Here is a 25,622-nt window from a genome sequence, read left to right as displayed (position 1 = left end):
ACAGACAGACAGAGAGACAGAACAGGATATGAGAACTGCCTGGGTTCATGTGGGGCAACTGGAATAAAAAAGGACAGGCCATTCTAAACTTCTGGCTGTCAAATGGCTTGACAGTGGCTAAGAGCAAACCAAATCCTATGCAAGGGGGAATGCATGGTCTGAACCAAGTACAGCAAACCACCAAATAAACCAGCAAAGGCAGAACGGAGTTTGATAATCCTTTATTTGTCGTACTAAAACAAACTAGTTTTTTTAGGCGAAATTGCTTCAGTGTAGTGTAGACAAAGATTTGTACTACCTACACTGAAAAGAAACCAATTTCTAGACTGAATATTAATTTAAATAAAAAAAGACTCGTGCCACCCTCGATTGAATAACACATAGTTCAACAAGAGAGACCGTCAAAAAATCATATATAAGAGTGGCAAATATGCAACTTAGGTAGACTTCTTCCTAATAAGGAAGGGGCACTGCATAAAATCAGTAATTGAAAAGTCATACCCAGTGAAACAGTGGGTTCACAGCATAAACCAATGGTGGCCAAAATCAGCTGAAAGCAGGAGTCAGGGAACACTATGAGGCCAACAGAGATTGGGCTCAAGACCTAAAAGTTGATGGAGGGAAAGTACAGGAGTTTGAGGAATTACTCAGGGCTCTAACACCTTAGGAAGAAGAGGAAATACGTCAAGTCGAAGAATGCAGTGCATTTCTAATACCATTACGGGAATAAGTTAAGTCATGACTAAAGTTCATGAAATTAGGATTTTTTTAATCCTTGATGTTAGCCAGTAGTGCTCCTTGCAGCAGACAGAATGTGCCCAGTATTGACGGTATTGATTTTTCTGTATGGACAGGAAACTGTAGTAACACACAATCACTTCTTGCCACTGCAGGACTTGCAAGGGGGACATGGATACTCATAACTGTGGAACAACATGGTGAAGCTGTCGGAGGAGGAGGTTATGGAGGGTATTTTTTACAGTGGAGTTTGTGAAGTTCATAAATGATAATAAAGGCAAGAAAATAAAAAAAAATACAGTCAAGCCAAAAGGTGATTAGCATTCCAAAATAACTACTGCTGTTAAAGACATGGACAGGGTGACTTAATATGACAATGAGATAGAGTTTAATTTTTGAATGATAACGTTTAGGAACTCCAGGTCTGGAGAAATGGGGTGATAACAAGTTACTCTCTTTGTGAGTGTGCATGCGGCTGGCACATCACTGCTGGTATGGCCCTTCTACCATTCTATAAAAATGACTCCGGTGACCTCACTTTGTGTCTTATATACATTATCATGGAGAGTTTTTCTTGGGTTACCTACCTGAAAAGAGGCGTTAGCATCTTATATATTAGCTGTTTATTAGTGTTTAACTATTTCTTTACCATATTTTCTATAGTTCAGATTTTTCTGTGTGCCTTTTAATGCTTGTGGTTTAAATTTGTAGCTAAATGAACAGTTGTACAATATTGGCTGCAACAAAATAAATAAATAAATAAATAAACAAATAAATAATTCTGGCAATGTGGAGTTGTTTCAAAAATGTCAAGTAGCTAAATATTCTGTTAGGCTGTTAAAACACTTTCATTGGTATGATTTCTTCTTTAATATGGATGCACAAGTCAAGCCTGGAGATGTTCTTTTCAGTTTGGTCCTTGAAAGACCAATAGAACATTGAAGACAGGAGAGGCTTGTGGTCAACGTTTGATACAGGTAAGGATTCTATAACATTAGTTATCAGATATGGCCTCACTATTGACAACTCTTTCCGCTTCCATGACTTATTTGCCTCCTTAGAAATGCAGGGTATCCCAACTCTGAATTCTTATTTGGGCCAACTTTAATGTCAGTCTTAAATCAGTCAGGGATCGAAAACTTCCTATTGTAGAACAGCATATGCAATCCAAAATGTTATTAACCAATATATGGAGGGTATGCATTTAGATGATGTCTGGTAATTTCTCCATCCAGATGAAAATGGGTCTACCTATTCCACATCTGACACTAACATTCTGTAGTCTAGCAGAATAGACTGCTGGTTATTTTCCAGGGATATTATATCTTGGGTTGTCCAAATAGACATAATGCCACACCCCATCAGAAATATTTTGTTCACTTTGCGGAGGAAGTAAACCTTGCAAGGCTGACCCACTCATCTTTTGGGATGACAGCTTGGTGGTGGATGTACAAAAGGGAAGCACCTTTTCCAAGAAAGAACCCCTTTAGGATCTTTCCATGTGGCAGTTTGGTGGGATTTGTTAAAACTAGAGCTCAAAAGTCTCTGCACAGCAGTCAAGGAGAATCTTATAGTAACTTTACACTTTAAAGTTAAGGCCATAGAGAAAGACAGGTTGGAAGTGTATTTTATAGATGCAAACAAACTTGAATCTGTGACCAATTAATACTATTGGATTAGAAGGCAAAATGTATATTTGTTAAAAGAGCCAGTGTCGCACTTATAAATACAATGTTTGAAAACTTGCTCATGGGCTCTTGGAAGCAGAACATCTAGGGCCTAGCTTTGCATGCTATTCATGTGACACACAGATGTCTACAATGTGCTATTTCTAAACTACTGGATCAAAAATGTGCAAGGAAACCAATGCCAGTAACATAAATAGATTGTTTTCTAAATTTTATAAGGCCCTATACAATAAAGTAGATGGAAAAACAATAGATGCAGCTATTGCAGTGAAAGAGTTTTCTAGCCAGTGCACATATGCCTGCAGTTTCTCCCAGACTGGCCATTTGCTTAATCAGACCACGTGGGGCATTAAAGATAAAAGGTGCCATATATCAACTGCTTTCAAGGAAAGCACTAGACACAGATAGCTTTCACATGGAGACCAATAAACCCCTGAGTGACACCTTACTATAACTCCCCCACCACACCTACTGGCTGGTTTGTTTCAATCTTTCAAAAACAGAAGGCTTGGTAATGGACTCTTCTACTGCTTCCTTACTTTTCTTCTTCATAAGCCTAATAAGGATAAAAAGCAGGTCAGCTACTATAGGCCCATTTCCTTGATTAATACAGCTGTAAAGATTTATGCTTAGCTACTGATCAACAGCCCAAACCCAATTCCAGACCTTGTGGCAAATACCCATGCAGGTTTCACTAAAGGTAGGTTGAGAAATGACCATGTCACAACTCTTTTCTAATACATGCAAGGTCTTAAGCACTTTCAGGATCCATCAGTAGCCTTTTTATTAGGCTTTGAAAAGGCTTTTGACTCTATATAGTCAGACTATTTTTGGGTGATTTTAAAATTTATCAGTTTCCCTGAAACCTTTCTGTGCTCCATTCAGGTCCTTAATGCAAAACTCACAGTCACAGTGGTAACATTTTGTCTAGTTCTTTTACCCTACAGTGTGGAAGCTGTCAGGGATGTCCTGTCTCGTGCCTTTTTTCTGTTAGCATCTGAACCTTTAAATCATGCTCTAAACAGACCAAATACTCTGGAAGGTTGTAATTTAACAGGAATTGGAAGTAAAGCATTTTTCTTTGCTGTTGATTGTGTGGTGCCCTCTCAAATTCCAGTGCAAGACATGAAGGTTTTGTTAGTCCTACATCAGGTAAGTATTTCTGGCTTAAACTTATTCAGAATTAGAATCAGAATCACATTTATTGGCCAAGTATGTGCACATGCAAGGAATTTTATTCTGGTTTCAGTAACTCTCCAAATATTAATTGCATAAATAACATGCATACAACTATTAAAAAACAAGACAAAAATGTAAATATATATATATATATATATATATATATATATATATATATATATATATCTACACACACACACACACACACACACACACACACACACACACACACACATATGGATCCATTTCACGACTGAAAGCTCAAAATACTGAAATTCATTTGACTGTGCCCACAATCCCGAATCTTCAAAATACTGAAAATTAATTTGACTGAATTTCAAAATACTGAAAGATGACAATGCTGAATTGCATCAACCATTTTCTTTGAAGCTGCAATAAAAGTCAATCCAATGAAAACTAATGGTCCGAATTTGTAAACTACAGACTATGCAGAAGGAAGAGAAAACGTATAGTAAAACGGATCTTTTAACAGCCAAGAAATTGATATCTGATGTGAAAGGATCCTTCAGGGATCTGTTGGATTGTCATCTTATTTCTGAAGAACTAAACAATTTTGTAACTGAGGAGAATTCAGTTTTTTCAATTATAAAGGGTTTGCCCAAAATACATAAGAATAGAACTGATTCACCTTTCAGACCAATAGTCTCTGGTTGGGGATGGGTCATAGAGTGTATATCAATTTGGGTTGAACATAAACTTCAGAGAGCATTGGCTATTGCTCCAGCTGTATTGAAAGACTCAGCTGAATTTTTACAATTATTTCCTAAGCATATGAAAAGGAGGACTCATGGACAAAAGTTTCTGCTTATTACCTTAGATGTAAACAGTTTGTTTACCATAATTCCAAATGATTATGGTATATTGACAAATAGGCAGTCACTATCCAGTAGAGATGATTGGGATCAGAATTTGGTTCAGCAGATATGTCTGTTTTTGAGATTAATCCTGGAGAACAATATTTTTCTTTTCTATGGGTCATGCTATTGGCAACGCTGGGGAGTTGCCATGTGGACACCATGTGCTAACACGTATGCTAACTTGGTGTTAGTGAAATGAGAAGAAGATGTTGTTTTTGGCCCAAGGAATGGATGGAAAGCTTTAATACCATTCTACAAGAGATTTAATGATGATGTATTTTTCTGGGCACTTTGGAAGAACTGGAAGAGTTTGTACAATATCTAGAAGGAAGTACAGATTTTTTGAGATTTACTCTGCATGCTTCAGAAGAAGAAATGGAGTTTTTAGATGTAAAAATATATATGAATGAATTACACGGAACTTCAACTAAAGTACATAAGAAAAGATGTTGGAGAAATACTCTCTTGAAGAGAGATAGTATGCATCCCTGGCATGAGTTTCCGAATATTGTGAAAGGACAACTATTGAGGGTTTCTAGATTATGCACTGATGATAACAAGTTTCAACAGGAAGCACAGCAGCTTCAAGCAAATTTTCAAGCACGAGGTTATAAGGATAGTGAACTAAAAAATTATAAGTGCTCGATCTGATGATCTAAAAATGAATCATGGGTGATCATGGTTTGATACCGCACGGTTCATAAGAAAGGAGACTAGTATAGTTCAAACCATTGTTAGCTCCACACACCTAACAGTCATTCTGAAATACAACAATGATGTGGGTCTTAATTTGACTGATTTCAAAATACTGAAAGATGACAATGCTGAATTGCATCAACCATTTTCTTTGAAGCTGCAATAAAAGTCAATCCAATGAAAACTAATGGTCCGAATTTGTAAACTACAGAGTATGCAGAAGGAAGAGAAAACATATAGTAAAACGGATCTTTTAACAGCCAAGAAATTGATATCTGATGTGAAAGGATCCTTCAGGGATCTGTTGGATTGTCATCTTATTTCTGAAGAACTAAACAATTTTGTAACTGAGGAGAATTCATTTTATTTCAATTATAAAGGGTTTGCCCAAAATACATAAGAATAGAACTGACTCACCTTTCAGACCAATAGTCTCTGGTTGGGGATGGGTCATAGAGTGTATATCAATTTGGGTTGAACATAAACTTAAGAGAGCATTGGCTATTGCTCCAGCTGTATTGAAAGACTCAGCTGAATTTTTACAATTATTTTCTAAGCATATGAAAAGGAGGACTTGTGGACAAAAGTTTCTGCTTATTACCTTAGATGTAAACAGTTTGTTTACCATAATTCCAAATGATTATGGTATATTGACAAATAGGCAGTCACTATCCAGTAGAGATGATTGGGATCAGAATTTGGTTCAGCAGATATGTCTGTTTTTGAGATTAATCCTGGAGAACAATAATGTGGACCTCATGTGCTAACTGCGATATACTAACTTGGTGTTAGTGAAATGAGAAGAAGATGTTGTTTTTGGCCCAAGGAATGGATGGAAAGCTTTAATACCATTCTACAAAAGATTTAATGATGATGTATTTTTCTGGGCACTTTGGAAGAACTGGAAGAGTTTGTACAATATCTAGAAGGAAGTACAGATTTTTTGAGATTTACTCTGCATGCTTCAGAAGAAGAAATGGAGTTTTTAGATGTAAAAATATATATGAATGAATTACACGGAACTTCAACTAAAGTACATAAGAAAAGATGTTGGAGAAATACTCTCTTGAAGAGAGATAGTATGCATCCCTGGCATGAGTTTCCGAATATTGTGAAAGGACAAGTATTGAGGGTTTCTAGATTATGCACTGATGATAACAAGTTTCAACAGGAAGCACAGCAGCTTTAAGCAAATTTTCAAGCACAAGGTTATAAGGATAGTGAACTAAAAAATTATAAGTGCTCGATCTGATGATCTAAAAATGAATCATGGGTGATCATGGTTTGATACATACGGTTCATAAGAAAGGAGACTAGTATAGTTCAAACCATTGTTAGCTCCACACACCTAACAGTCATTCTGAAATACAACAATGATGTGGGTCAGATTTTACCATGGCTATAGATCTGATGAAGGGCTATGGCCTGAAAGTGCAAATTTTATATTGTCTTTTATTTATTAAAGTTTTTATTTGCTTAGCTGTGGTGGTCCGATTTGGTCTTAATTTGATTTTAGTTTCTTTGAAGGTGAGACCTTTCAACAAATTAAGGGTGTTGCCATGGGTGCAGCTTGCGCTCCTTTGTATGCCAACTTAGTTTTGCTATGTTGGGAGAAGAAATTTGTTTTTAACTCTAATTTTTGGCAACACATAAAATTATACACAAGATTTTTGGATGATATCTTCATTATTTGATAAGGCCCTGAAGACAATATTGAAGCATTTTTTGATTATTTAAATCATACAACTGATTATTTTACGTTCACATTCAGTTTCAGTATAAAACAGATTAACTACTATGTCAAGATAGATTTAGTCGAAGGAAAATTTAGATCTTGAATCTGCAGAAAATCAAAATTTAGTAATTCGTATCTACCTTTGTCAAGAGCAGATATCTTTAAAAAAAGAGTGTTGTAAAAGGGCAATATGTAACTGCTGCAAGAATGACTTCCACTTATGATGATTTTTTTGGACTAAATTAAATTTATTTCTGGCATGTTCCTTGAGAAAGGATACTCTGGTCAATTAGTATCTGAGATCTCACAAGAAATTGTTATGGGATGGGGGACAAGATACAAACCACTTTTAGGAGAAAAAAGGAAGGATGATTCTAAATCAGAGGTGGATTTTAATAAAGCTATGGTCATCAAATTTAATTATACTGCAGAAAATGTCAAAAACATTGTTTTAAACAATTGGAATATTTAAGATTTATTCCTAAATTGGTTTGTATTGCTGGTGTGGACCTTAAATTTGCTTTTAAAACAGAAAAAAATGTAAAATGTATTTTTGAGGGGAAACGTAACACTAAAAAGTAAAAACAAAGCGGTGTTACCAGAAAATGTGGAAGATGTGCCTATTGTAAGTTTATTTATGAGGAGGGAACTATTGGTTTAGAAAATGCACTTTGTAATAGAATTTATTTTAAAAAAGGTAATTGTTCTAATTACAGGATTATTTATTTAGCAATGTGTAGAAAGTGTGCAAGTTTTTATATAGGGAAGATGGAGAGACCTTTGAGGAAACAAATTTCTGAACATATATACAGTATTAGAACAAAGAATGTCAATAATGTATTATTCAAACACATGCTAGTGAAACCTACACATTGTAAATTCCTCTTTGGCATCTTGGAGCAAGTAGATGTTGATCCCATGGGAGGGGATTGGGAAAATGTATTACAATAAAAAGAAATGTTATGGCAATTTAAATTACATGCCTTTACCTTCCTGCATTTAAATTATTATATTTCCATAAAACCTAATTTGAAATGCAGGGCTTTAAAGCTATAATGGCTTTTGTGCCTTTTGTGCTATTCGAACAGTTAGAATTGAACATTGTTTAAAGTGAGATACTTTGTATACATTTTTACCTGTTATTTGCACAACAGTTTGCACTGTCTTTTTAACACACACATGATTCAGAGTTTTATTATTTATTTATTTATTTAATTTCATCTAAAAACAATAGATGTATTTATATTTATCGTATTAAAGTAAATGTTTTCAAGGAAACATTTTTTAAACAGAACACTGCTATATCAGGTATATCTTACTAAACATTGCATTAATAGGCAACATTTGAAAGCATGTTTCTTTAAATCCTTTTATAGTGAGGAACCTGAAAATTAATTGTGAAAGTTGGGAGATAATTTATGACACTATACAAAGTGACTTTCGTGATGAGTGAGTTATTTTGAGGAAGTCCCGATATAAATGGGATAAAAGCTCTTAATTTTAAATCGGTTTAATAAAGTATTTGTGCCATGTTTAAGTACTGCCTCCATTTGTGTGTAGCATGCTTCGCTTCCATCTTTTCACTGGTTCATATTTAATAAGTGTGACAGAAGGTTCCTTAGAGGTGCAGTCATTACTGTACAGGGAGAATAGCAGTGGGGAGACCACACATCCCTGAGAAACACCCGTATTGATCGTGCAATCGCTAGAAGTAAATTTCCCCAGCTGTTTCCTATTGGTCAGAAAATTGGTGATCCATTCACAGGTGGAGGCAGGAATGGAAAGCTGGGAGAGTTTCAAGTGAAGACGTTCCAGAATTATTGTATTAAGTGCAGAGCTGACGTCCACAGACAGACTCCTTTCATATGTCCCTGGGTTGTCAAGATGTTGCAAGATATAGTGCAGACCCATATTAACTGCATAATCCAATGACCAGTTCTCTCAATAAGCAAACTGAAGGGGGTCCAACAAGGGGGATTCCATTCACGTAGTCGAACCTTTACAAGTTCAAACCACATATGGTCAAGACCATACTTTCAAATTTGTAAAAGTTTGAGCGTTTGAATGGAAATCTCAGTAAGCAAAGGTTTCCATTCACTTCAATGTGGTGCAATCTCGGAGTTGGTATATGTAAGTAGTGGGGGGGCATGGGGTGCAGCCCATCATGTGGGGGGTGCAGGGGGTGGATTGCCCCCCTGCTTACAAGAAGTTATTGTTTTGTCCATTGTTTAGTTTTTTTTTTTTTTTGCATAGTCGAAGTTCTGTAACTTCTAACTTAATGTTTCGACCAGTAGGTGTTCAGGGTTACGAAACTTCGACTATCTAATATAGACCCCCCAACAAGGGAGCTGTAATATCCTTCAAGTGAGCTAACCCCATCCTCTCAAAAGTCTTCATGACCACTGATGTCAAACCAATAGGCCTGTACTCATTCTCCTGTTATAATGGATTTTTTTTGGGACTGGAATGATGGTGCCTTATTTGAAGCCTAAAAGAATTTCACACAGATCTAATGATTTATTAAAAATCTGAGTAAAAACTGGAGCCAGTTGATCAGCACAGATTCTTAAACAAGAAGGTGAAACCCCATCTGGACCTGCTGCTTTCTTAATGTGCTGTCTTTTGAAAAAATGACACACATCCTCTTCAGAGATAATTAACACAGATTGCATGTGAGAATGTGTGGAAGAGAGAGTAATATGTCTGAACTCTGAGAGAGCTGCAGTGTCATTTGTAGCCTGAGACTTATCAGACCTGTAATAAAAACATTCAAGTTATCAGCCAGCTGGTAATTGGCTGCAGTGTAGGGGGATATTTCTTATAGTTTTTAATGTTTTGTAGACCTTTCCACACCGATGCAGGATCATTGGCTAAAAACTGTTTTTTTTTCAGCTTTTCAGAGTAGTTCTCTTTAGTCATTTTGATTTCTGTTGTCAGTGTGTTCCTTGCTTGTCTAAAAAGTATTTTATCCCCACTTCTATAAGCGTCTTCTTTGGCCTGACAAAGCTGCTTAATTTAGCAGTAAACCAGGGTTTGCTGTTGTTAAATTTTAACCATGTCTTAGTGAAAACACATATCTTCATAGAAGCTAACATAAGATTTTACTGTGTCTGCCAGTTCATGCAAGTTATCAGCAGAATCTTTAGAGAATCTCCAGTTTGTACAATCAGAGCAGGCTTGCAGCTTCAGATTTGCCTCACTAGTCCACCTTCTCGCAGTAATGATCACAGGTTCATCAGATTTTAACTTGTTCTTATAGGTAGGAAGCAAATGAATCATACAGTGGTCAGAAAAGCCCAAAGTTGCACGCGGGACAGCACAATAAGCATGTTTTAACACTGTATATCAATGATCCAGTGTGTTCCTGTCTCTGGTAGGACACTTTATATATATATATATATATATATATATATATATATATATATATATATATATATATATATATATATATATATATATATATTTATCTGGTCAGATAGTTTTTGTAGTGCTGCACTCACACAAGCTTGAGGTGGAACCAGAATAAATGAAGAGAACACCTGAGGTGAATAAAAAGGTCTACAATTAACAAAAATGATTCTAAGTCAGGGAAGCACATTTTACTTAACACTGTGACGTCAGTACAGAAGCCTTCATTGATATAAAAGCAGAGTCCACCTCCCTTACTCTTCCCTGATGTCCCCAATGCTCAGTCTGCTCTGTAAAGTTGAAAGTCGGGCAGATGTAATGCAAAATCCGGAATGGATTTGTTTAGCCAGGTTTCTGTGAAACACAATAAAGAAGAAAGTAAAAAATCCTTCTGATTTTCATTTAAAAGTAACAGTTCATCCATCTTATTGCATAGGGAGAGGAGATTTGGCAGATGTAAACTTGGGAGTGCCATTCGAAAACCCCTCCGTGTCAAGCATAACAAGTGCACCAGCATGCTTTTGTGATGCCTATGTCTACATCTGCTGCTGAAAATTGCTGCTCACCCAAATAGGATCTCCAATAATTTCTTAATTCTGAAAAGTTTGGTGTCAAATTGCATGAAGTGAATTACCAAATATTCAACAATTCTTCACGGGTATACTTAATTACAGTTGAACACCAAACAACAGGGCATATAAACAAAAAAACAAACAGACTCTAGAAAGCACTGAACCAATGCTGCCATTCTCAGTGTCACCTTTTTTTAAATCTTATTAATATAATATTTAAGTAAATATTAATTATTTTGAGTTAATATCACAGCATAGAACCTATGTCATTCTGCAGTGCAGGTGCCCTTCATGTAGTGTAACACCTAGGCATTATTTTGCACCTTGACCCAGAGACGATGGTCACTCAGAATCTGGAGCCTTTATAAAGAAAAGTACCTCTATGGATTCATACTTGGTATAAACTGCATTTACAGCTGATAGAGCAAATAGCTATTGGCAAGATGTTTGTGGTGCTCTTTCTATAATCCTGAACTGCATAATAAAACTCTGGCTTTCCCAGGTTATATGGAACTGTCACATTCAAGTGAATTAGATCATGGATTGGTGGACTACCACAAATGTATTTATGGCTAGGAGTGCCTGACTGGCATTTGTTCAGTACAGGGTATACAGCCAATCAATTAATCAATCATGATAGGAAGACACACCCATTTTAGGCCAAGACAGAGGCCAATACATTGAGGGCAGAACCACTATTGGCTATTATTTGATATGAAAATCACTTTCCCAAGGAAATAAAGTGCTGACACCAAACTAAGACACGGGATGCTTGAGGCCCTTGATAAAGTTTTTTACTGCCTCATACATTTAGAGCTGTTTGATTCCACTGCGGGGATGACCCATGCTGCAAATTAAATCAGATGGATGTGACACCTAAAGGGAAAAACGTATGCAGGTGATTGAGAGCAGAAGGGTTTTTGCCTCCTTTCATTCTCTTCAAAATAAATGAGACCTGTCAGTTAAGGACCACTAGAAATATTTAACTCTTAGGTACTCCATAATGAGCTACGCTTTGGAACATAAGCTAGCATTGCCTTCACTTCTGATATTGTGTCATGGTGCTACTCAAACAAAACTATTAAAGGTCTTGGGGGAGCATTATATATGAGGTAGGATATGAAGTATCCCTGTACAGAGTTATACAACAGGATGTGATGTACATCTATTCAGTGTTATTACTTGGGATGGGAGGCATCTATGCAGTGTTGTATAACAGGATTGGCAGTATAGTTATGCAGAACTGTACAACAGGGTGTGATATATATCTTTGCATATTATATAACAGAATGGCAGGTATACTTGTGTAGTGTTGGACAACAGGATAAGCGGTATACCTATGCATTGTTATACAACATGATGGGAGGTACGTCTGTACACAACTATACAACAGGATTGGAAGCATAGGTTCATAGGTTCATAGGTAGGTACTAGGCTATCTGCCCAAAGGCATTTATAAGCCTAGCCAGAATGTGTTGGCTTTTGCCACCCCCTTAGATTAGTTCCCTGTGCCTCTGTCCAGCAGAGCCAGTGAAGTAATCCCTGGGGTAAACTTTCTGTTTCCCATCCACAAGTCAAGGTTTCTCTTGAAGAGTGGTAGTGAGGAGCTCTGCCTAATGTAGATTTGAATCTTGTTCCAAAGCATGGGAAGTCTCTGGGACAGGAATCTGTCCCTCCAGCACGTCCTATTTATTGTTGTGGTCAGGTTTAGATCCCTAGAGTGTGTGGCTCGAGGGGATAAGGTTTTCTTTAGGTGGAGCATGTCCATCAATTCTGGGTTGGACATGGCCTTGTATGTCAGGCAGAGATCACCTCTGAGCAGGCGGTATGCAACCGAGTACAGCTGGAGTTTCTTCAGTCGAGCTGCACAGTGCATCTGTTTGAGGCCAGTGATCCGCTTGGTGAGGTATGTCTGTGGTCTTTCCAGCTGTTGCAGGTGTCTTGTAAGGTACATCCCAAATGGGGCATTATACTCTATGATGGGTCTGATGAGTGATGAGTAGAGGGGCACAATGACCTCTTTTGATCTGGATGCAAACCCTTTTGTGATTAGGTGGGCCACATAGAAGGATTTTCTAACCACTTTGGCAATGTGATTATCAAAGGAGAGATTACTATCTGCTTGGGTCCCCAGATCCCTTATTACGTTTTCCGTATTTAGGGGACTACCACCTATGTGGTAGTTTGTGGGTACTTTGTTATTTCCAAAGTGAATAACTATGCACTTTTTGGCATTTAGCTTGAGGCCATGATTTTGACACCAGGTATCCGTCTCAGTGTGACCCTTTTGAAGAATGTCTGTGTCAGCCAGTGAGTCAATTATAGCCCTTAGTTTGCAGTTGTCTGTGAAATTTGTCAGCCATAGTCCTCCTATGCTTGTCTGTACCTCTGAGAAGTATATGCCGAACAGGAGGGGTCCTAGGACTGAGCCCTGGGGAACGTCACTTGTAACCAGTTTAGAGTCAGACCTAGCTCCCACAACTCTCACCATGTGGGTTCTGTCCATGAGCCATTTGGCAACCCATCTTGTGACATAGGGGTTTATGTTCAGGCTGGTGAGCTTGTCTATAATACCAGGATGGGGAATGGTGTCAAAGGCCATTGCGAGGTCTAGGTAGGCTGTGTGTGCCACCTTTCCCTCATCTAAAGCCTTGGTAACTGTCTCAAAGAAGTCCACCAGGTTTAGGAGGCATGATCTGCCCTTAACAAAGCTAAACTGGGTAGGGTCCAGTGTTTGGAGGTTCCCAATGTCTCTGTTAATGAGTTCCATGATGATGCGCTCCATAGCCTTACAGACCAAGCTAGTCAGGCTTAAAGGGTGATAGTTCCCGGGGTCTGTTGTGGCTCTACCTTTGTGGACCAGAATAACCGCTGATGTGCACCATTTTATGGGTACATAGCTTGTGGAGAGGCTGAGTTTGAACAGTGTGTTTAGGTGAGGGGTTAGTTCGTCTTTGAGCTTGTGTAGGGCGCAGCCTGGGACACCATCCGGTCCCATTGATGCTGTGTTTTTGGCTTTGGAGAGGGCTATTTTAACCTGAGTGTCTGTGATTTCAGGGGCTCTACATTCTTCTGGTATGGTTATGGGCCCTTTTGTGGGTGAGAGGGGGGTGAAGTTTCCACTGAACCTGCCTGCCAGGATGTTGGCAATATCAGTTGGTTCAGTGTATTTTGTGCCATTCTGCACTAACTCTGGGAAGATCTGAGCATCACCACTTAGATCCTTGACATAGCTAAAGAATGCCTTGTGGTTATCTTTCGAGTCCTTGGCAAGTTTTCTTTCAAAGCTTGCCTTGGACAATTTTATGAGGGATCACAGTTTCTTGCTGATACTGAACAGGGATGTCTTCCCTTCTTGGGATTTTACTCTTTTCTGTACTAGTTTCCTCCTTCTATTGTATAGCTTGTTTATGACAGGGGGTCCACCAGGCTGGATTCCATTTCTTGGAGGAGTGAGTCTTGGGTTTGCTTGGGATAGCATGATCCATGCATTCTTGTAGGTGCCCGTAGAATGCATTAGTAAAGGATTTTGCAGCTTGGACAGCGTTATCCTTTAGCATGGGGGCTTTGAAACTTTCCACCTCTGTCTTAAGTAACGTGAAGTTTGCTTTTGCAAAGTTTTTCACTTTGGCTTCCTTGTCCGGAGGTGGGGGCGGAATGTGGATATCCAAAGTGATTTGTTTATGGTCAGATCTAACCAGCAAGGGGTTGACCTCCGGTTTGGAACACCGGTCGCCAATGTTGGTGATGACCAGGTCCAATATGTTGTCACCTCTGGTGGGAGTGTTGACCAGTTGTTCCAGGGAATTTGAGTTTATAAATTCTAGGAAATGTTGGGCAACAAAGTTAGTACTTGAGTAGTTCTCCCAGTTAATGTTTGCGTAGTTGAAATCACCCAATATTAGGGTGTTTGGTAGGACCTTTATGTTACCCAGTGTTTCCAGAAATGCGGAATGGGGATACTAGGACATGGTGGGTGATCTGTAGCAAGCTACAATTTGAATTGTGGTTTTGCTTATTGTTAGTTGCACGTGGATAATCTCTGAAGCATCGTGCCATGCCACTAACCTGGAGGTGTGGGTATCCTTGATGAATATGGGTACTTCCCCGCCTTTTGTATTTCAGTCCAGGTTCTGTGGCCAAAATGTATGGTATGAGTTGTAGCCTGGTACTGCTGGGGTGTTCTCTGGAGCCTTAAACCATGTTTCTGTTACTGCACATATATCCATTTTCTCCATACTGAGGAGTGTCTCGAGTGCATGCATTTTGAGGTTTAGACTTCTGGCATTGAGTAGTATTACCCTCAGATTTTTGTTACTTGTGCTATTTACAGTGGTGGGTTTGTCTTTTGAGCCTTGCCTAAAAAAGGCACTATGGGGGTAGCAAGAGCCTTGGCCAGTATTCGAAAGCCTAAGGGTGATAGGTGCAAGGTGTCTCTAGTGAAGCAGTGTGGCTTGTCGAGCATGTCATCCCAGGCAGACAGACACTGGATCCCCTTTGAATGACACCATAAACTTAGCCAATTGTTGAAATTGATAATTTTTTCTTTATACCGTGGTATCATTCCTGGTGTGGGCAGGATACTACTCAGGGTCAGGGTCATACCGGCCTGGACTACGTGATCAGAGAGCTCTTCTATGTCTCTTTTCATGTAGTCCAGGCAGGTACGGCTCAGGTCATTCACACCAACATGGACAATGACAGAGTCCTATTTGTACTGTTTCTGGAGTGACCTGAGTGCTTGTGTTATGTGCTGGATCCTGGCACCCGACAGGCAGCTAACAGTAACCTTTTCCTTATTCAGCCTAGTGAGTGGGACATCAGTGTGCCTGACTATAGAGTCACCTATTACTAGTATGTTGGGTATGTTATTTTGCCTTGAGGGCTGTGATTGCATGGCACACTGGTTTTGTGAAGTATGTGTTTTATGTTTTCTGTTCCGGCTGGAGGTTGCTTGGATGTCTGCTTAGGAGGGCTCTATTGCTTTTGCAGATTTTTATTTAGAGCCTCCAAGTATGTTTTCATGTATTTACGTGTGTTTTTTGCCAGTGCTGGTTTAATGGGTCTATGAGAGACTGGTGGTGTGATGCCAGTATTTCCCTTCTCCTTTTGATTGTCTGATCCAATCTTGGGTTGAGAGAGCTTAGCCTCCAGTTTGGATGTAAAATTGCATCTCTTGCATGTATTAGTGTTTGGTGGTAGGTGGAGAGGGTTGTCTGTGCACATGAGGCAGTTGTAACATTGCCTCAAAACGCCCAGATTCACCAGTTGGACTGGAGAGTACACCTGAAACTGCCCTTTGGACATGCCTGGATAGGTGCAGTAAACTGATTTACTGAATGGCTGGTAAGGTCGAATAGAGAACCTTGTCCTTATGTAGTGCTAAGGTTTATAAGTGCTTGCTATGAGTTTTGAGCAAGCGCTGGGCTGAGAAATGAATGGCTTGTGTGCTTAAGTTGAAAGTTTGTCTAGTTCCAAGGGAAAAATTGAAGAGGAGACTTTGTGGAGCCGGGAATAGTTATACCCTAGCTAACTTGCAGCAGGGAAATGAAAGCGATAGAAATTAGCCCAAAATGGCCAATAAACTACTACTTTCTCGGCTGAAACCGCTCTAAGTTCCCCTCTCTCACAGGTGAACAGAGAAACTTCCTTCTATCCAAGTAAGGTATGGGCAAACACAGAGATTTGTAACACAGCCCTGAGTTCAGCACTAACCTGAAAACTGGACTACAGTAGCTTGGAAAGGCAGGAAACAAATATATATATATATATACATATATATATATATATATATATATATATATATATATATATATATATATTTTATTTTTTCAGAAAATAAAGCGGATACAATAAAAACACGTTAAATGCGCATAAAAAGATGCTTATTGTTATATATCTCAGTTCAGAGTTGTAGTCAATGCCCCTAGTAATAAAGTAGGAAGAAACACAAATACAGTAAAAGCCGATGAATAAAGTGCAATTTTTTATATATATAAAGCAATACAAAATGAACAATCTGATTTAAACAAGTTACCCAATTAACCAGAAAAAAGCTCAAAACTGAGCCCTGTTCCAGCAGTGTTCAATCAGACAAGTTCTAACTGCACACTCCCGCTAATAGGGTGCAGGGGAACTTTGCCCAAAAAAGATGGCCTGGATCAGTGCTCAAGTTATACAAACAAACCTAGATTTAGCAGGCCTTAATCTAGTCCTATGCTACAGAAACAAGGCACGCCAATTTCAGAAAGAAACAGTTTGAATAAGCAGGCACAATAAGCCTGTGACTAGAAATTCGCAGCTCAGAAGTGCAGAATCCAGCCTCTCCTCCCACAAGAGTGCAGACCACAAACCGTCTTAATGTAGAATAACTGGCCTGAAGCCCAAGTGCTTAGACCAGAACTAATACACTTTTAGAATAGTAGACATTGAGGTTTCAATCAGCAATTCCCAGCTTAGAAGGATGTAAGCTAACTGTCCTGCCACAACAGTGCAGACCACAAACCTTCTTAATGTAAAACAACCGGTATGAAGCCCAAGTGCTTAAACCAAAAGACTTAGAATAACAGTTACAATTTAATCAGGCTACTACAAAGCAGCAATAAGTGCAGCAGAATAAATCAAATTAAGTACTTTTAAGAAGAGGCAAAAACAAAATAAAGTAGGAGGAAACACAAATACAGTAAAAGCTGATGATTTTTTTTTTTAGTAAAGTGCAAGGAAAGAGAGGGAGGAAAAACCTAAGTGGGTTGGCCTTCTCAAATCTTCTCTCTGTATTATGTAGAGTGAACACTAGACTCAGAATATGATCTCACTGTATTTGGTTAAGTGAGCAAATGAGGTGGACTCAGGAGGAGTGTTCAAATACAGACTTACAGCATATCCCTGTAATGCCAGAAAACATAGTGAGCGATATACCTGTGTGATGCTGCACAACAGGATGTGGTATATCTGGACAGTGTTATACAGCAGGACAGGGGATATGATTGTACAGTGTTACACACTAACATGAGAGGTATTTCTATGTAGTGCTACACAACAGTATGTGAGGTATTCCTATGTAATGCAATAAAAAGGATGAGAGGTGTACTTGTACATTGTTATAGAAGAGGATGGGCAATATACCCATGCAGTGCTATTCGGCAGGCTGGGACATAATCCTATATAGCCCTAAACAACAGGATAGAAGTTATACCTGTACAGAGCTATGCAGGAAGAAGGGAGGTGCATCTGTGCAGTGTTAAACAACAGGATGGGAGGTATACATGTACAGTACCGAAAAGTGAGATAGTAGGGATACCTGTCCAATGATATACAACAGAATGTGAGGTATACCATTGCAGTGGTACACTGGATGGGAGGTATATCTGTGTAATGTTATATAACAGGATGGGAATTAAAACTGTGAGATGTTACAGAACAGGATGGGAAATATACATCTGTAATGTTAAAAAAACAAAATATGAGGTATACCTTTACAGAGTTATACAACAGGATTTGAGGTACACCTGTGCAGTTTTATACCTTAGAATGGGACACATCTGTGCAGTGTTACATAGCAGTATGGAAGGTATAGTTATGCAGAGCTAGCTATACATCAGCCTATGATGTACACTTGTGCAGCATTAGACAACATGTTAAGAGTCATACCTGTGCAGTATTATGCAACATGATGAGAGGTATGTCTGTACTGAACTGTACAACAGGACTGGGGGCACACCTCTGAAATGCCATAAAACATGGTCAGAAATTATACCTGAGCTGTATTATATAACAGGACAGGTGATATGACTATACAGTGCTACAGTGAGATAGGACATATAACTTTGCAGTGTTACAAACAGGATGGGAGTATTCCTATGTAATGCAATAAAACAGGATGAGATATGCATGTGTACATTGTTATAGAAGAGGATGAGAAGTGTATCTGTGCAACATTATACAAGAGGGTGGGACATAAACCTGTATCATACTACATAACAGGATCGAAGGTATACCTGTACAGAACTATACACGAAGATGGGAGGTATAGCTCTGTACAGGTATAGAGCTTTACAACAAGATGGGGATATATCTGTGCAATGTTATACAATAGTATAGGATGTTTTCTTCTGAAGTTTTATAAAACAGGATGAGATGTAGTTATGTATAATACTATAAAACAGAATGGGAGGTATACCTGATCAGTGCTACACAACAGGATGGCAGACATGTCTGTGCTATGTTATGCAACATAACATGTGGTGTACATGCCATGTGTTTCACAATATGATGGGATGCATACCTGAGATATGCCTGCAGAGTTCTAAAAGCAATACACACTAGGATGTGACGTATACCTGTACAGGGTGGAAAATGTGCCCATGCAGTGTTATACAACAGGATGGGAGGCATACTTGTACAGTGTCCTACAACAGGATGGCAGTTATATTTGTGCAGTGCATCACAACAGGCTGGGAGTATAGCTATGCAGAGCTACACAACAGGATGAGAGGTGTATTTGTGCAGTTCTATATGACAGGATGGGATGTATACTTGTTCAGTGCAACACAACAGGATGGGATTATTCAGTGTTATACAACATGATACGAGGTATACATGCACAGTGCTATGCAACAGATTGGAAGATATTGCCAAGAAAAAACAAAATGCTTCAATAATTGAGACATATTAAAGGGAAGTCTTTATCTAGTAGTTGGAACTGAAGAAGAATGGCAATATTTCAAAACAGCATGTGTAAAGATGTTAGAACAAATGCATGGTTAAGCCAGGCTTAAAAATAAGGATAGCTTTTGCTGGTACACAGAAGTGCAGGAAGTTATCAAAAGAAAAAAGGAGAAAGTAGGTGTTATTAAAGGTGGACCAGAATGAGAAGCAATAGTGGTTGACTAATAAAGAGCTTAAGAGAGCAGTTACAATGGCAAAAAGCAAGGCATCTGAGAAACTCTGCCAATTTCTTGAAAGTAACTCATCAGATGGCAGGAAGGAACTGTATCAGACTGCAAGGCAATGATGAACAGATAAGGAAATAGTTGGCAGACACCACTCATAAGAAAAGGCAGTAGCAATCTGCTTACCCATCCAGGGACATGAAGGGCAGAAGCAAAGAATACTTCAAAAAGCTTCTGAATGAAGAAAACTTTGTAGAAGCTGTATTGCCACATGCCGAGCCACTAATGAAAGGAGAAGGAGGCCCCAACCTAGAGGAAGTGTGAAGTACACTAAGAAAAATTAAGTCAGAGACAGCAGCAGCTCAGATGATGTCACAGTAGATGTAATCAAGACATGGGGTACATTAGCTGAGATATATATATCTATATAAATATATAAATATATATATATATATATATATATATATATATATATATATATATATATATTTTTTTTTGGGGGCACTCATCACAGTGTGGAGAAAGAGTCATATCTCAGAAAACTGGAGAATAAGAATTATAATGTAAGTATATAAGAATACAGGGGATATTCACATTGGCAGGCAGTGCACAGGTATCAGACTCCTGTCACACTGCATGAAAGTGTTGGAGAAGGTGGCATAAAGGAATACACAGAAAAGTAGAACATAGGATGGGAAGTCAGCAGTTTGGATTTAGATCAGGATACCATAAAACTGACCAATGTTTGTAGTGAAATGGATAGTGGAGAAGAAGATAGAAATGACAAACTAGTCTAAGAGGACATTCCTAGACATGGAGAAGACATATGACAAAGTCTCTGGAAGGCAGATTTGGGCAGTCCTGTGATGGGTCAGAGTCTCAGAAACATTGGTAGAATTAGTGTAGGATGTGCAAGGACCCAATCACACAAGTGCAAACAATATTTTGTCTCACAGAAGGGTCCACAGTGGTAGTAGGTGTGAATGAGTGTTCAGCCCTGAGCCCACTCCCATTCTTATAGATGATGGACTGCATTAGCAAACAGGTTGGAGGGGGCAGAGTAAGAAAGCTGCTATATGTGCATTATATGGCTCCCCAAGAAGACTGGAATGCAAAATAGAAGGCATATGGGATGAAACCAGATATTGACAAACAGTGGACATGGCAGCAAATGGGTGAATCAGAGGAAGCTGAAAACTAAGATACAAGGGGAAAGTAATGGAGCACGTTAACAACTTCAGGTATGGTTGAGGAAGTCTTAATGTGGAGGTCAAAGTAAGAATCAGAAGTGCTGTACCTAAATAGCACAGACTTTCAGGGATAATTATGACAGAAGAATAAAGAAATAAATTAAAACATAAGCTGTAGAAAACAGTGGTGCAAACAGTATTTCAGTATGCCACAGAAACCTAGGAAGTGAAAGAAGAACAGTTGAGGAAGTCTGAGGTGATAGAGATAAAGTGTCTAGAATGGGAAAATGGGATGCACACTGTGGGACGGAAGAAGAAATAAGGACATCAGTGCAGAAATCAAAGTAGCCCCAGTTGCAGACAAGTTCATGGAGAAGAGATTATCATGGCTTCTTCTCATGTTAATGAAAGCAAAATATGATTTAGTAAAGAGGATTTTAGAAAGACAAGAAGATAGGTGAGGAGGACATCTAGCCAGGAGATACAGGGACTGTGTGAGGGAAGACCTGCAACAAACAGACATAACTGTCAAGGAAGTTTGGAAAGAAGCTCTGAAACAAGAGAGGTGGGAACAGCTGATGCGATATGTAAACTCGTGAAAAATGTAAAAAGGGGGGAGGGGCTTCGTGATTATGCCAATGATTGTAATGATGATTGCAGTAATAGGAGTTCACAACAGATTATGTAAACATAGGTCTCAAACCCATAAAATTTGTCATAGCACTTACAGAGATCAGAGATACGTTCTTAAAGTAAAATATTTCCTCAGTGTGGGTGGCTTGAGTTAGTGGTCAATAATGTAGCAGGTGGTGTGTAGTGATTCAATGCATGATGCCCACTGGAAATGTTCCTCAAACCAGACATGGAAGTGCTTCTCTGAAAATTATTCCAGCATGGTCAACAGGATATGCCATTTTATGACAAGACCCTGATCACTTATGACTGTACCCATTCCAAAGACTAGGACATAACTTAATAAGAAGCCTTGAGGGAGGCTGATGCACCTCAGTGTAAAAAGTATCTATTGTCACACTTCAACCAAGTTCAATAAACACAGGTTTGAAGCTTTCACATATCTTACAGTTTAGGGGGACTCATACATTTCATGGGTCTCTTTTTCCTCCATTTCAGGCAATTGTTGCCCTATATATCTTTGATCCTCAACATTGGTAATATCTGCCAGTACACACTAACAATGTTAGTGATGACTTTAGGTTACTATGCTGTGCTGAGGATAATGTCAAGACTTTGAAAATAATCTGAGTCATGTTATCATACCTCATAAAAATGAGTGACATACTTGTTCTGAGTGGTGGAAAATAATAGTGATTGAGTGCATACATTTTCTGGTCAACATCTATTTTCTTATGTGCTATTTCCTCAGTTCAGTTTCCAAATATTATGGTCCTATGACTGTGACTGCCATTTTACAAGCAACGTATTAGCTCTTCCAAAGTGCTTTTCTTTTTCCCTCAGTTATGTAAGGGCATTGGGGGGCTTCCTTCTCTGCATAACATTGTTTGACTGTTGTGCAGATGATGTTTAGGGGAGGTATATTGCAGAACTCTGGGCAGTTTGGAGACAGGTGTTTATAGGAGAAGCATATTTTCTCCTTAAGCAAAAGGTACAACTTAGAATTATGAACTGTAATGGCCTAACAGAACCTGTACTTCATAGGTTCATAGGTTCATAGGTTGGTACTAGGCTATCAGCCCTAGGGCCTATACAAGCCTAGCCATAACAATTCCCTGGCTATTTCTTCCCACATTATTTACTTTCCTGGACCCCTGTCTAGCAGGGCGACTGATTCTTAGCAGTCATTTAAGCCATGGGGTTTTCTTCAATTTGCATGTAGCTGTAATATACAGTTTAAGTATGTGGCTGATGTCAGCAATCTGAATATATCTTTCATATCTCAGTCCATCTTTTATGGCCAGGTCCAGCTGATGCAATACAACATATGCTTGTGCTCACAGTTTACCATCTTACGTTGCATTCAAAGACATTAAGCTGGTCTGCACTTAGGATTGTGGAATCTACTAAGCTGAGTCTCAGAAACATTAGAAGAGTTTCTTAAGTAAATACTGCAGGCGCCAATATTTGTAGTGTATCTCCCCAGCATAGAATACAAATTAATATAACACGACTGGTGTCTGATGTGCCAACAGTTATGCAAAAGTAATTATCTTAAAATCCGATAGCCAAACAGCTAGGCTTGTCACCTTCTATGTTGTCACATTATAGAATGAAGTTTCCTCTTTCCAGATCATGTTTTTCTGATCCTAAATCATTTCTACAATGCATCCTACAAAACCAGATTATGCATGTTACTTCCCATCTGATCTGATTACAAATTTCAGTATTTATACCACTTAGGTATTATAGCAATACTAAGCCAGGCATTCCTTTCTTGGATATTCTTTTTGTTGCTAGGTAATTGCATTGCTTTTGTAAAACAGGTATAATAACGAGATCTCAGCACATTAATATATTCATAGTTGATCTGTATCCAGCCTTCATATAATTTCTTCTCCAACTTCTCCACATCAGCATTAGCTCCTTCCCCTTTTTTTTTCCATAATAAATTTTTATTGTTATATTATTTTCAAACACAAGTAAGAACAAAAATAACATATATTCACAAATCAAGCATTAACTAATATCACTAATAACCACACTCTATATACAATATTTACAAGAATGCTTCCATGTAATACAGTTAAATATAAAAAAGCATAAGAATAAATGCAAGTAATAGACAGTTGATTACTAAATTCTCTCCACACAGATAAATAATTATTAATATTTCCAAGTTGAAAATCCTATGCTAGTATAATATTAAAAATCTGATCCCAAATTTTTGGATTATTAACATTTTTATTTTGTGGATTTAATAGTAATTTATGAGCCAATATATGTTTTGTCGCTAGAACTCTAAAGTTTTGCCATGAAGTTTTAGATGGGTCTAACCAATTTGAAGCTATATAAAGCTTCATTAATAGAAAAATATTAATATATATAATAATTTGTGATTTAGGGATCTCTCGGGGGAATATGCAGAATCATAAATTTCCATGATAACGTTGTACTCTGGTAACCCACCTTCTGAAGTTGGATCTTAAGGGAATTCCAAAGTTTGAAAATACATTTACAACTCCAGAACATATGAAGAAGATCAGCTGGTTGATTCTTACAGTATGGACAAGTTGGTGAATTTTTGGGATTAAATTTATGCAGGGTAAGACGTGTATAATATGCATTGTTCCAAATCATCAACTGGGTATATATTAATTTTTGAAGAGAAGTAGATTTGATGGTCAAGTCAATTGCTTTTAACATATTACTTCTATCTGTCAGTAAGATTTTCTCTTCCCAGTAGTTTGATAACAAAATTTTATCATGAAATTGAAATTCTTTAATTAATTGATTTGCTGTCGTGATATATTTAAGATCCTGTTGGAGAGCTTGCCACAACAAAAAGCATATATTAATAGCCTCTTCTTCCGGTTTAAAACTTTTAAAATAGCTTATAGTGAGTTCTCTAATTTGTCTCAGAATAACCAGATAATTTTTAGGTAAGTTAAGTTCTTGTCTTATTTGGTTGGCCAAACTGTCAAGATGTTTATATATATCAATCAAAGTTAGATTAACTATCAATGGAAGCTTATTGAGATCAATTAGTTGATTATTCAATTTTAAATTAGGATTCTTATGAAAGGGTTGAAAAACCATCATATGTTGAACCAAATCTAATGAATGAAATAAATTATGTAAAGAGAGTATGTTCGTTTTGATGTGTTCAATAATCCCATAGAATTTCAATGTATCCTTACCTAAAAAAAGTATTGCTTTAGGATTGATATTTAACTTTAGAATATATTTATAATTCAGAACTACCTAAGGTGGTGTCCACTTAGTATTATTTATATCATAATTGGAAATTCTTAAAATTCTATTAGAATTTACAATTAAATAATACATTTCAAAATTAGGTAATTCCAGTCCTCCTCTATTTTTTGGGGTCATTAATTTATCATAAGATATCCTGGTTTTCTTTGGTTCCCAAATGAATTTAGCACATTCTTTATGAATCCGTTTAAAAAACGACTTCGAAAGTAATAAATTGGCTGACCTAAAAATATACAGTAATCGTGGTAATATGTTCATTTTGATAATTGAAACATTTGCTAATATTGGCAGTCGTAAATTTTTCCATCTCCCAAAATCAGAAATTATTTGTTCCCAGATTGCTTTAATATTATTATTATAAAAGTCTTTATTATCAGTAGAGAACTCAATACCTAGATATTTAATATTTTCTTTAAATGATACCTGTCCCACTAAGGGCAATAACGAAAAGGGTTTAGGTGTCTTTAAAGGGAAGATATTGTTTTTTTTCCAAGTTAATTTTATAATTAGACACTTTTGAGAACTCATTAACAGCCTTCAATAATTTTTCAGTATCTGATAATGGAGATGCACAATAAATGCTAAGATCGCCAGCAAAAGCTGCCATTAATATTTTAGTTCCATAAATTATTGGGACATTATGATAAACATTTTGCTTAATGTATAAAAACAATGGTTCAAGATAGATATTAAATAATAAAGGGGACAAAGGGCAACCCTGGCGTGTTCCAGTCTTAA

This window comes from Protopterus annectens, chromosome 9.part0, assembly GCF_019279795.1.
Source record: "Protopterus annectens isolate FY-2018-M chromosome 9.part0, PAN1.0, whole genome shotgun sequence".
NCBI classification, from domain to species: Eukaryota; Metazoa; Chordata; order Ceratodontiformes; family Protopteridae; genus Protopterus; species Protopterus annectens.
This window is presented reverse-complemented; position numbering follows the sequence as displayed.